A 12809-nucleotide genomic window follows, 5' to 3' on the forward strand; every position below is an offset into this window, starting at 1 on the left:
AAGATTTCTTTCTTTCATATTTCTACACTAACATCATCTGGGGGCAGTAACTCTATGGGTGTAGATGGGCAAAATAGCAGTGCAGTATCAAGAGCGCTTGTAAAAGAAAGGTCCTTCAATTTCTTTAGCAGAGTTAACTTCATGATCAAGTATCTTCATTCCAGTCCGCTTAGCATTTGGTAAAATTTTACAGGTTGAAGACATTCAATATTCAATTTGAGGATCTTCATCAAAGACAAAGTCAATGGACAGTCCCAGACACCGAGCTCATTGAGGCTTGCAGTCGCTGAAGTCTTACTGCCTGCATACAGATCCATCGTATTTAACATGACATGTTAAGTTTGTATAGAAAAATATCATTCTTGTTCCATCGTACACACATTTTATGTCTTATTGAGGGCAGAATAAAATTATCATAGCATTCGTTACATGTAACATCTGCATACACTTGTGTTAATTATCACCAACGTACCTGTAAAATCAAGTGATACGAGATAGAATTCAGTCGAATGCAATAACTTTTCAAAAAACTAAAAGAATGAAATATTAATTTTGAAAAGCAAATTGCAATCGTAAATGCATACATACCACATACCACAAATGCAAGCAAAGAGAAAAATAGCACAGCGGAAAAATACACTAAAATTTTCCATCGAATAGTTTAGTGAAAAAAATAGTCAATTTACCTTTCTTTTATAATAGTAAAATTGAGAAATTATGGGTAATGGAAGTAAAACTTACCATGTCATAATTAATTAAGTTACCAATTATATGTATTAGAGAAGGATTTATTTTGTCCAAATTTTTAAAATTAGCTTATTATGAAAATTATTTTTCTTAAAGAAAATAGTTTTGGTAAGAAACAATTAGTGTTTGACCAGTAAATTTTAAAAGCATTTTAAAACAATAATTCAGTGTCATTCTTATTGTGTTTTTAGGAACAAGATTTCAAATACGTGTAGCGGGGATGAAGTAGTTCTTTCACACTCTCTTTTAATCAAGGCATATACATAAATATTTCCTTTAACTTGGGCTCATTTCATATTTATGCCCTCCAATTTTGGTTGACACACATGTCCTACGTGACATCCTACATAACAATTTGTGTTCTACATGTATTATGTCATATATGAATCATGTGTCTACATGTTCAACTTTATACAAGTTGAAGTGTTTACTTGTCCACACCAAAAATTTGGAAGCATAAATATGAAATAAGGTCAAGTTAAATGACACATTTATATATCATGCCTTTGATTAATTTGATTGTGTTGACCTACCAATTGGAAAACAAATGATAAAGGGTGAGTATCCTATGTCTTTGTCCCCCATAAAGTAAAGTAAATCACGTGGACAAAATCTCTTAGCCTTAGAATAATTGTTACGAAAATCTCTATCTTTTAGTCATTCCAGCAAACAAAGAGAAATGGCTTATGCTGCACTTTCTTCACTTATCTATACATTGGAACAACTCTTGAAACCTAATCAATCTTTCGTTTGTCTAAGTTCTACACAAAAACATGTTCGATCTCTCTATCAAAATCTTTTTGTTCTGCAAGTTTTCCTTGACGACACAACAAAGGAAACCAAAGATATTGAAACTCTTAAGTTTATAGAAAAGAGGATCAGAGATGTGATATACAAAGCAGAAGATAAAGTTGATTCAAGTCTAAGAAACATCATTCTAGCAGATTGCGGAGAGAAGAGAGAAGGGGCTGCGAAATTCTTCGAGGAAGAGTTGCTAAAAGTGGAAAAAGATGTTGATTCTCCCAGGAAAGAGGTGATGGTAGTTGAGTGTAACAAGCATGGAAGAAAATCTGCAGAATTAGCAACAACTCCTTCCTCACCAAAAAAAAAGTATAATTGAGGAAAATACTATTGTTGGAATGGAGGATGACTTCAACATCATATTTGATCGCCTCAGTTCCCAAACAAACGAGTTAACTGTAATACCAATTTTTGGTATGGGCGGTATAGGCAAGACAACTCTTGCTAAAAAAAAGTTTATGATGATGCATATATTCGCTCTCGATTTGATAAACATGCATGGGTCACTCTCTCTGAAGATTACAATCAGAAACATATGCTTCTTGAAATTGCCTCTTCGATTACCGGAATCAATCAAGAAATGAGTGATGATCAATTAATGGAGATTGTGTATAGAGGTCTGAAGGTAGGAGATTTCTAATTGTCATAGATGATATTTGGAGTACTGAGACATGGGACCAAATGCAAAGAATATTTCCAAATGATGACAACAGAAGCTGAATTCTATTAAACACACGGCTCAAGTATATTGCTGATTATGTCAGCTGTCCTGATTTTCCACCTCATAGTAAGTCTTTTCTAAGTCCAGAAGATAGTTGGAATCTATTCACCGAAAAATTATTCAAAAAAGATCAGTGTCCTCCTTTACTTGTAGAAATAGGGAAGCATATTGTACAGCAATGTCAAGGATTACCTCTCTCGATTGTTGTCGTTGCTGGACTTCTTGGAAAGATTTTAGATTGATCTAAGCTTCCGGATTCTTTCAGTATTTTAGAGGATCTAGAGACACTACACATAGAAACACAAGAAAACATTGATCCGATGATTATCTCTAGAGATATTTCTCTTCCTAATCTCAACAAGTTGAAATTATTTGGTACTCGTATACCATGGGAAGTTGTGAATTTGCTGGCTAATTTACCCAATCTTGAGGTGCTCAATGGGAATCGTGCATTCGTTGGAAAAGATTGGAAAGTAGATGAAGATGTTGTATTTCACAAATTAAAATATCTACATCTATATAGGTGCAGAGATCTGGAAAGGTGGGAATTAGCAGCTGGTAGTGATAATTTTCCGATGCTTGAGCAACTAAAACTGTATCTATTGCCTGAACTGGAGGAGATTCCAGAGAGTATTGGAGAAATAATGACAATAAAATCAATCCGAATAGTTGATTGCGGCTTTGGTGTTAATACAAGTGCAAGGAAAATTCAACAAGAGCAAGAAAGCTTGGGAAATTATGAGCTTCAACTTCAAATTTTTCCTATAGTATGTTAAAATTCAAATTCCATCTTTGATTATTAGTCAATTCTTAATTAGTATGTTCATGTGCTCTTCCTATATCCTTATAATACATATTAAACAAACATTTTATTAAGTGATAGGGAGCAACCCCAACTCAAAGGGATATTTTTTATGTGAAAAACGATCCAAGGGTATATGTGCTCTATTTCATATAGTTCCAAATAGAATTTGTAAATTATTTAATAAAGTAGCTAAATTATATAGTCTATCCAATTTATCATATATTATTTATGCATTGATTTTGTGAAATGACAAATATGAAAGACCATCTATTTTTAGTAAGGACGACATATAAATTAAAAACAGAGAGAGTATCACTTATGTTAGACCATAAATTTTGAAAGTCTTTTTTTTTCTTAAATTTTGTATTAAATCAAATTTTGTGGACACTTGTGATTAATCCACTTGATACGTGTGAATGACCTACTTGATATGTGTGATTGATCTACTTGAAGCTTATTGGTTGCTAAACTGTGACTATTGGTCTGTGAGTGTAAGCCTTATGAACTGTTTATTGTAAAATTGTTGGTTGGGCTGATTTTTATTCAGATTGTAGTTTGAGGAGGTTTGATTGAGCTGATTTCTATACATGTTGTAGTTTGAAGAGGTTNGGGGGGGGGGGTGAATTAAAAAAATCCTTTAGTCAACTTCTTGGATTGGATAGTCGACTCACATGCAGATTAGTACGACAGTAAAAGGTAAGAGTACAAGTGAAAAGTAAAAGACTCAGAGAGTTTTATGCTGGTTCGGAACACCGATGTAGTGCCTACTTCGAGTCCCCTTGCTTTTCCAACATCACATAGTTGACTGCTAAGCAAATTATGTTTGAGTCCGTCAACAAGATATAATTCTGATAGATCACAGGATGAGCTGAGAGTGATTGATCCAACTTCTATTACTTCTCCTTTTGCATTATCTCCGAACCGCACATACCCTCCATCAAAATCTTTTAGAGTTTTGAAGTTGTCTTTCTTTCCACACATATGTATGGAGCATCCACAGTCTATTACCCACATTTCTTTTTTGTAGGTTTTCTTGGTTTGATCCTGTAAGACAATTAAAATAATTTCTTTGAAAGTTTGCTGGGGTTGAAAGTTGATATTGTCTTTAAGGATAGAGCAGCAGGATATGTTGAAATATATTTGAAATTTTTCTCCACATGTAGTAACACAAAAATCTTTATTATCATCACGTTGATTGCAAATTGATTTGAAACCACTTGAACTTGTCTTCAATCTTATTTAGTCATTGGATCATTGAACCATGTGCTTTGATACCACTTGTTGGGTTATGAAGGTGATTAGGGCGTCATGCGGAAGCTTATAATTGCAAATCATAAGACGATAAATTAGACGACACATAAAATTATACTAAAAGACATAATATTATTATATGATATGACCAACTATCATACATAATTATAAACTAATAAAAAGACATTAAAACTGTAGAGAGTAAAATCTCCCCATATCAAGTAATAATTTGCACTTAAAGAGTTTTAAAAAAAAAAACAACTATATTTGATATTTATATATATTTTAGGCCTCAATTAAAATTTTGTTTTAGGCCTCAAATTACGTTGAGCTGCCCCTGGTTCAATGTCATAAATAACCCAAGACTAAAGTCATTTTGTGGACCACCCAAGAAGAAGACTTGGGAGTCAAATGTCTCATTATCATGGAAGTGAATGACAACGAATTAAAAGTTAAAAGTTTCACTGTCCTATGATTTTTTTAAAGGGCCGGGTGAGCGTATCCTATGTCTTTGTCCCACATTTAGAAAAAAGTGGTGTGATAAAGAAAAGTAAATCATGTGGACAAAATCTCGTTTTAAGTAAGATTGTGGGGCGGGTTAATTGTTTTTTTGTTGTACAAAATTCAAGACGGTATATATTATTAACTTAAGTAATTCAATACGTCTTGACATTTTATGATAATATAAATTTCGAGGAAAATTTGTACCGGAAGTTTATTATATTCGTCCAACTTGACACATGATGTCTTCATTATTCTATTTTACAACAGGGTTCAATGTCTCTGACAAGTTGGAATCCAATGTATATTATGAATCAGAAAATCTCTTAGCCTTAGAATAATTGTTACGAAAATCTCTATCTTTTAGTCATTCCAGCAAACTGCAATATTTTTTTGTTAAGAGAAATGGCTTATGCTGCTCTTTCTTCACTCATGTATACATTGGATCAACTCATGAAACCTAATCAATCTTTCGTTTGTCTAAGTTCTACACAAAAATATGTTCGATCTCTCTATCAAAATCTTTCTGTTCTGCAAGTTTTCCTTGACAACGCAACAAAGGAAACCAAAGATATTGAAACTCTTAAGTTTATAGAAAAGAGGATCAGGGATGTGATATACAAAGCAGAAGATAAAGTTGATTCAAGTCTAAGAAACATCATTCTAGCAGATTGCACAGAGAAGAGAGAAGGGGCTGCGAAATTCTTCAAGGAAGAGTTGCTAAAAGTGGAAAAAGATGTTGATTCTCTCAATAAAGAGGTGATGTTGATTGAGTTTAACAAGCATGGAAGCAAATCTGCAGAATTAGCAAGTATTTCCTCCTCACTAGAAAAAAGTACAATCGAGGAAAATACTATTGTTGGGATGGAGGATGACTTCAACATCATACTTGATCGTCTCACTTCACAAACAGAGGAGTTAACTGTCATACCAATTTTTGGTATGGGCGGTATAGGTAAGACAACTCTTGCCAGAAAAGTTTATGATAATTCATGTATTCGTTCTCGATTTGATAAACAAGCATGGGTCACTATCTCTGAAAAATTCAATGAGAGACAAATGCTTCTTGAACTTGTCTCTTCAATTACTGGAAGCAAACAAGAAACAAGCGATGATGAACTAATGGAGATTGTGTATAGAGGTCTGAAGCGTAGGAGATTTCTAATTGTCATAGATGATATTTGGAGTACTGAGGCTTGGGACCAAATGCAAAGAATATTTCCCAATGATGACAATAAAAGCCGAATCCTATTAACCACTCGACTCAAGTATGTTGCTGATTATGTTAGTTGCCCTTATTTTCCGCCTCATAGTAAGTCTTTTCTAAGTTTAGAAGATAGTTGGAATCTATTCACCGAAAAATTATTCAAAAAAGATCACTGTCCTCCTCTTCTAGAAGAAATAGGGAAGCATATTGTACAACAATGTCAAGGATTACCTCTCTCAGTGGTTGTCGTTGCTGGACTTGTTGGAAAAATGGACCCAACGTATGATAATTGGAAGAATGTTGAGGAAAATCTGAACTCATTCTTTGGTACGGTGTCCGAACGGTGCCAATCAATTCTGTCTCTGAGCTACAATTATTTGCCCCAATATTTGAAGGCTTGTTTTCTCTATGTTGGAGTTTTTCCAGAAGACAGAGAGATTAATGTTTCCAAGTTGATTAAGCTATGGATTGCTGAGAAATTCGTAAAGGAAAGGAAGGATAAAAGATTAGAAGTGGTGGCAGAGGAGTATGTAGAAGAGTTAATTGATAGAAGTCTAATTTTGGCTGGTAAACAAAGGGCTAATGGAAGGACGAGAACTTGCAAAATTCATGATCTTCTTCGCCAACTGTGCCTGAGTGAAGCTCATACTGAAAATGTTGTGCATGTCATGAATGGGAATGTTCTCGAAGCCATAGATGATCAACGTAGAGTGATCCTTCTGTCTAAATATGAAGAGAAGTATGAATATCGTCCGCGATATAGCAGTGGTATTGTCCGTACCTTTATTTCAATTGGTGTAGCTTTTCCAAAACAGATGTCTTCCAGTATTTCAGAGTTCAAATTGCTTAAGGTGTTGGACGCATTATCAATTAAAACCGATTTCTCTGGGGTAATACCTCAACTTGTACATTTGAGATATGTTGCTGCAAGAATTGAGAAAGGTCTTTCACTAGCCAAATTGAGAAATCTACAGACCATAATTTTTAAAGGACTTACAGTACTGGATAAGTTGGAGCAGCCACTAGATATCTGGCGAATGACAGAGATAAGACATTTGCATATTAGATCGCCACTATATATATCAAATCCTGTTGAAGCAGAACAAACTTTGCTTCTCAGTAACTTGCAAACACTTTATCTCTATAACTCTCCTTTTGTTGCGGAAATCATAAGAAGAAGTCCGAATCTAAAAAAGCTAAAGATTTCTGATTATTCTGAGCATCCTGATTGGCCCGCAATTCTTGATTCTCTGAGTCTTATACAGGATCTGGAGACACTACACATAAAATGGACGATTTTCTGTGGGGATAATTTCTGTCCTAATCTCAAGCAACTGAAATTAACATGTACTTGGATACCATGGGAAGATGTGAAATTGCTGGCTAATTTACCGAATCTTGAGGTGCTCAAAGGGGATCGTGCATTCGATGGAACATACTGGAAATTAGATGAAGATATTGTGTTTCACAAATTAAAATATCTACTACTGAATGGGTGCTATCATCTGGAAAGGTGGGAATTAGCAGCTGGTAGTGATAATTTTCCGGTGCTTGAGCAACTAATACTGGATAGTTTGTATACACTGGAGGAGATTCCGGAGAGTATTGGAGATATAATGACACTAAAATTCATCGGAATAAATTGGTGCGGCTCTAGTGTTCATACAAGTGCAAAGAAAATTCAACAAGAGCAACAAAGCTTGGGAAATTATGAGCTTCAAGTTAAACTCTCCTATGGTATGTTAAAATTCCATCTTTGAATCAGATCACTTGTGTTTAGAGGCTTTATTTTAAATTTGTGATCATTTGGAGCAAATTTTAAGGTGGTTTAATTGAAATTGCAAATTTAAACAACACTTTGTTGAACAATAAATATAAATTTGTCAACAACACATTTTGTTTATTTGTGGTGTATTTCTCAATTTGTCTTGGAATTATTTCTGGAAATTGTGTAGAAGGAATGAAAGATGAAGAGAGAGAAGGAGTGGCACTTGCAGGAAGCTGGTGATGATTACACTGCTTCTCATTATATGCTTCCACATCTTCTCAATTTGTGAGTTATACTTCCAATTTAATGCTTTATTTTCTTTTTTTAAACTTTCTCCTATTACTATGTTTTTAAATTTATAATCATGTATGTTGTAGCAATCTTAGCAATCAGTTACGTGATAGAGTCAGAATTTTCACACACAAAAAAATAAGAATAGCATATAGAGTGTGGAGGAAAATATTGTTTACTTGCATTCATAACTTCCTCTATATTAGTAAGGCAAGGGTGATTATGAATATTACTATTGATTGCAGGGTAAAGCAGATAAAATCATCATTCTATTCACTAAGCTGTACTCCCTATTACTTACATACAACATACAATATAATTGGCTAAAGGTAGAGGTGTTTCACCAATTGAGCAAGCCTCACTTGTCTTTGCCAAATATATTCATTTGTGGTTGTATAATTTATTCCTGTTGTTTTTAATGTTTTGCGAACAATGTTTGCAGCTGGGATAAGAAACCTTTACGGAATAGGGAAATAGTGAAGGTACCACTTGTTGGACGTATGATCGAGGTATCTTGAAGCTTCGATGCTTTTAGCACATGCTCTAATGGAGTTTGGAAAAGATCCCTCCATGTAAATTGCAGTGCACTGGTTTTAAGTGTTTCAATTAATTTTTACCTGATTGTAAAGATAATTATTCAGTTGATCCATTTTGGCCTCCATAGATAATTTTCATCCTATTATTTAAGTTATATGTAAATTTTAGCCACTATTACTAAACCTGGGATAAAACTTGTGTGCTCCTCTGCTTCTTTTCTTCTATAGATTTAATTCTCCATCTTAATATTTTTGACATCCCTAGCCAGTTGATTTTTTTATCGTTCGTATCCGATCTATTATTCAAAGTTAAGGGAAGAGTTTGATTTTTAAACGAAGTTGAGGCACAACATTGCTAACAACTTTCGTATTTGACAGAGATCCCAGACATGCTGATTAAGAAGAAAAGAAATTGCTAAGGACTAAAAAATGCATTCTTTCAAGCAGAATCAAGAAGTTACGGATATAAATTTTACTTTACTGACCGTACTTACTGATCAAACAACACTCTGAGGAGAAAACTATTTTACCTAACAATGATGTATTTGATTGAGGCACAGAAATGAGTAACAGATTAATGGACAATAACATGTTGTTGGAGACATTTATATAGATGACTGAAGTATTTGAAAAGATTTTCGATCAGCTGAACTTGAGCGTCGGAAAAGTCTGTCGCACTGATTGAGGCGGTCGAGCAGAAACTCTACGTTTCTGTTACAGTGATCGATGAGGCTGAGCAGCAACTTTTCATTTCTGGAGAATTAAATTAGGTCTAGGATTATCTGCTAATTTATAATAAATAAATATTTATAAAAACTGTATAGTTAATTAAAACTGTAGGGTTAAAACGGTAAATCAATTTTTGGGTTAAACTCTTCCCACTTATCATCACATATCATATCATATATATATATATATATATATATATATATATATATATTATTAAAAGTGGGAAGGTCCTAACCTTAAAGTTGGATTACCATTATACCCCTATACGATATTAATATATCTAATTAATTAAATTTTAGTAATAATCTATATATAAATTTTAATGATAATAAATTAAAATGAAAAGTCACTATAGTTGGCTGAATTCCCTGCATGTGCCCAACATTTAGTATACTCTATTAAATTTTAGTAATAATCTATATATAAATTTTAATGATAATCAATTAAAATGAAAAGTCATTATAGTTGGCTGAATTCCCTGCATGTGCCCAACATTTAGTATACTCTATTAAATTTTTTGGATATTAATATATCCATTGCTTTGTAGATGCTTTCATCTTCCAACTAAAAATTAGCTGAAAAGTTATAGCTTGGGTAATGAAGAGTTTTAATATATTGGTGAAGGGTGACGAAGAGTCGTATAGTGTGTTTAAGAGCCAGTTAATTCTATAAATGTATCTCAGCTTTCTTTTACCCAAATTTTCAATGCTTTGGTTTCTTGCCAGCTTCAATATAATTCATATTCTTTAATTTCTTTCTCAATGCATTCAATTTCTCTTAAATTCTTATATAAAGTTTTAGATAAAATTCTCCAGTTTACTTAATTTTCTTTTTTCCTATTTAAGATCGATCATTACCAAAAATTGACATTTCTTCCGTTATAAAAGAGAGATTTTGGTGATTTCTTTGGAAAGAGAAGTCGAGATGATGACGATATTAGTTTTCATTTCATATCGCCTAATGTCTCTCATATTTTTGCAAGTTTCTTGTATCCTTTATCATTATCAATTATATAGTAATTTGGCTCTGAATCTCTCCTCCCCGTCACTTTCCAGGCGTAGTTGATATAGATACTATAGCTAATAATGGCGGATGAGGTGCCACATCCTCTGGATTATATATCAGAAGTGATTCTAAAGAAGAGGAAGAAAAAGAATGGACAATTAGAAGGAAATTAAACTCCAGCTGGAATAGAAAGTCAAAAAGCTCAAATCTGTTGTGTTATCATTATAAGCAGTTTGGCAAGACAGAACACCTAAAGTCACTACTACAAATCCAAGGAGATATTCCTTTTGCTCCACCCATTCATGTATCTCATAAGCTTAGTAATTGATTGATGTTTATTTAAGCTCAGAAAAATTATTGTAATTTGTAATTACATCTTTATTGATCTATTTTTATTTTGTCAGTAGACATGTAAATCAAAATGCAAATACCAAATATTTATCACTTGGTCATTTTTCGTTCATAATATTTGTTGTTGTGTTTGCCTATAATAAGCTATGAATTTTAGTACTTTTTATCTATCTCTGACAATTTGCTAGAACAAAATTGTATTTGTGAATGTGAGTTATATGATTTTCACGAGTTGATTTCTCTATTTCTGTTTGTAAATTCTTATTAGACACTCTTGATAAACATTTGATAATCACTTAATTTCATTCTTTATTCTTTTTCTATGAACGTATGGAAGAAAAATATTCTCTTCTTTTCCAGTTTTCATGTCTTGGCATTTAAATTTTATACATTTGAGGATGTTAGCATCAAATTGATGCTTCAATTTTTCCTTTATACATCTCTAAGCATTCTTTTCTATATGTTTTTCTCTATAATTTCGTGTAACTCATGGTACACATATTCTAACTTTATGTATTTCATTTTAAATTGAGTGTACCAATTAACATGTGATACATTCTCTATAATTTCGTGTAACTCATGATACACATTCTAACTTTATGTATTTCATTTTAAATCGAGTGTACCAATTTACATGTGATACACGTGCAATGCACATGTCCAGAAACTAGTAATAATATATATGAATGAATGAATACTTTTGGAAAGAAACAATTAGTGTTTGGCCAATGAATTTTTGAACCCTTTGTTCATTTCTTCCAATCATCTATTTGTGATTTCACTTAGCTTTAGTTTGGTTGGGGGTAATATGTGTTTCTAATGGAATTTAGGCCTATCTCAACCCTTTGGATAAGAGTTGGTTACTTGTTTCAAGTAAGACTGTGGGCCTTGTTAATCTTTAACCTATGTGTTTTTTGTTGTACAAAATTCTATACGGTAGTATTAACTTAAGTAACTCAATACGACTTGACATTTTATGATAATATAAATTTGGCATAATACATAAATGTCCCCTTTAACTTGGCATCATTTCACATTTATACCCTCCAACTTTGGTGTGCACAAGTAGACGCTTAAACTTGTAATAATTCCTAAATTGAAGAGAGTAATTGTGTGGGTGAGGTTTGTAACAAGAAGCGAGTTTGACTTCTTGGACAGTAGTTAGAACAGTTTGAGTGAACTGTGGAGTTTAGTCTCTTATTACAAGGATATTATTGTAAATATATTTTAAAGAGTCATGTACACGTTGAGGCCCTTGCTATTCACCCAAGCCTCTGTCATTCTTCGCTATTATTTTCTCTCATCTCTCTGTATCCTAAACTTCAACTCCTTAGATTGCGGAGTTGTAATTTGAAACGTTGCTCTTGAGAAGTTAGTGGAGATGGGTGGTTGCAATCCTACACAATTGAGTCGTTAGCATAAAAATGATCGTTCAGATTTGAAATAACTGAATCGAATTGTCATAAGCAATATTTATCAGTTAAACACTTGAGTAAATTCCCATTTTCATCAGAGATTGTCATTCCAAACTTGTCGAATATAAATTTTTCGACATTTCAAAGAAACTTTCCAAAAAAGGAGTAAAAACTATAGCCATATAACATTATTTATATTCCGCAATTTACTTTGTGACTGAAGAATTTGATTCCTTAGCATAGTAGACTATGTGTGTCACACCCCAAATCCGGATGTGATAGCACGTGTCCATTTCCCACCGGACACGTCAGCCTAACCCTACCACAACGATAGAGAAGTAGAAATACGAGAATATAAGATAATAAATAAGCGGAAGACTTTAATTAAGACTCAACACTACCCATAATTTGGTTGTCACATGTACAAACCTCTAAATACAGAATTCGAATAAAAATATGCAAGTCTCAGAGTATAGTTCTCGAATAGAACAAAACTAAAAGTAAAGATAACTCAAGGGCACGTCTGGAATGAACCGCTACCTCTCGAGTATGTCCCGAAGCTCAATCTGCTAAAGAAACTACTAAGCTGAATCTGAGAGAGAGTTGTCAACCTACACAATTGTGTAGAAGCAAGGGTGAGTACCAAAAACCACAGGTACTCGCAAGTAACTCTAAACTAAG

At 33.3% G+C, this 12809-nt stretch overlaps 1 protein-coding gene and 1 long non-coding RNA gene across 10 annotated transcripts in view; one reads left to right on the forward strand and one right to left on the reverse strand.

Annotated features, from left to right (window-relative positions):
- The window catches only part of LOC125845341 (putative late blight resistance protein homolog R1A-10), a 700072-nt gene that overhangs the window by 453956 nt on the left and 233307 nt on the right, over window positions 1-12809 (forward strand). For 2 of the 9 annotated variants that reach the window (XR_007444263.1, XR_007444264.1), the window contains exon 1: window positions 5126-5781. The exons of 5 other annotated variants lie outside the window; for them this stretch is intronic. The gene's annotated coding sequence lies outside the window, so the exon portion shown is untranslated. Of the gene's footprint in view, window positions 1-5120; window positions 8087-8534; window positions 8812-12809 lie in introns of those variants that run through there. 2 more of the 9 variants (XR_007444267.1, XR_007444265.1) reach the window with 2 other exon arrangements.
- LOC125845392 (uncharacterized) overlaps window positions 1-12809 on the reverse strand; it is a 332594-nt gene that overhangs the window by 308699 nt on the left and 11086 nt on the right. Inside the window, exon 2 of the long non-coding RNA XR_007444275.1 lies at window positions 2330-2461. This is a non-coding gene — a long non-coding RNA (uncharacterized LOC125845392). The remainder of the gene's footprint in view (window positions 1-2329; window positions 2462-12809) is intronic.

The sequence above is a fragment of the Solanum stenotomum genome, chromosome 11 (genome assembly GCF_019186545.1).
Source record: "Solanum stenotomum isolate F172 chromosome 11, ASM1918654v1, whole genome shotgun sequence".
Taxonomy (NCBI): Eukaryota; Viridiplantae; Streptophyta; class Magnoliopsida; order Solanales; family Solanaceae; genus Solanum; species Solanum stenotomum.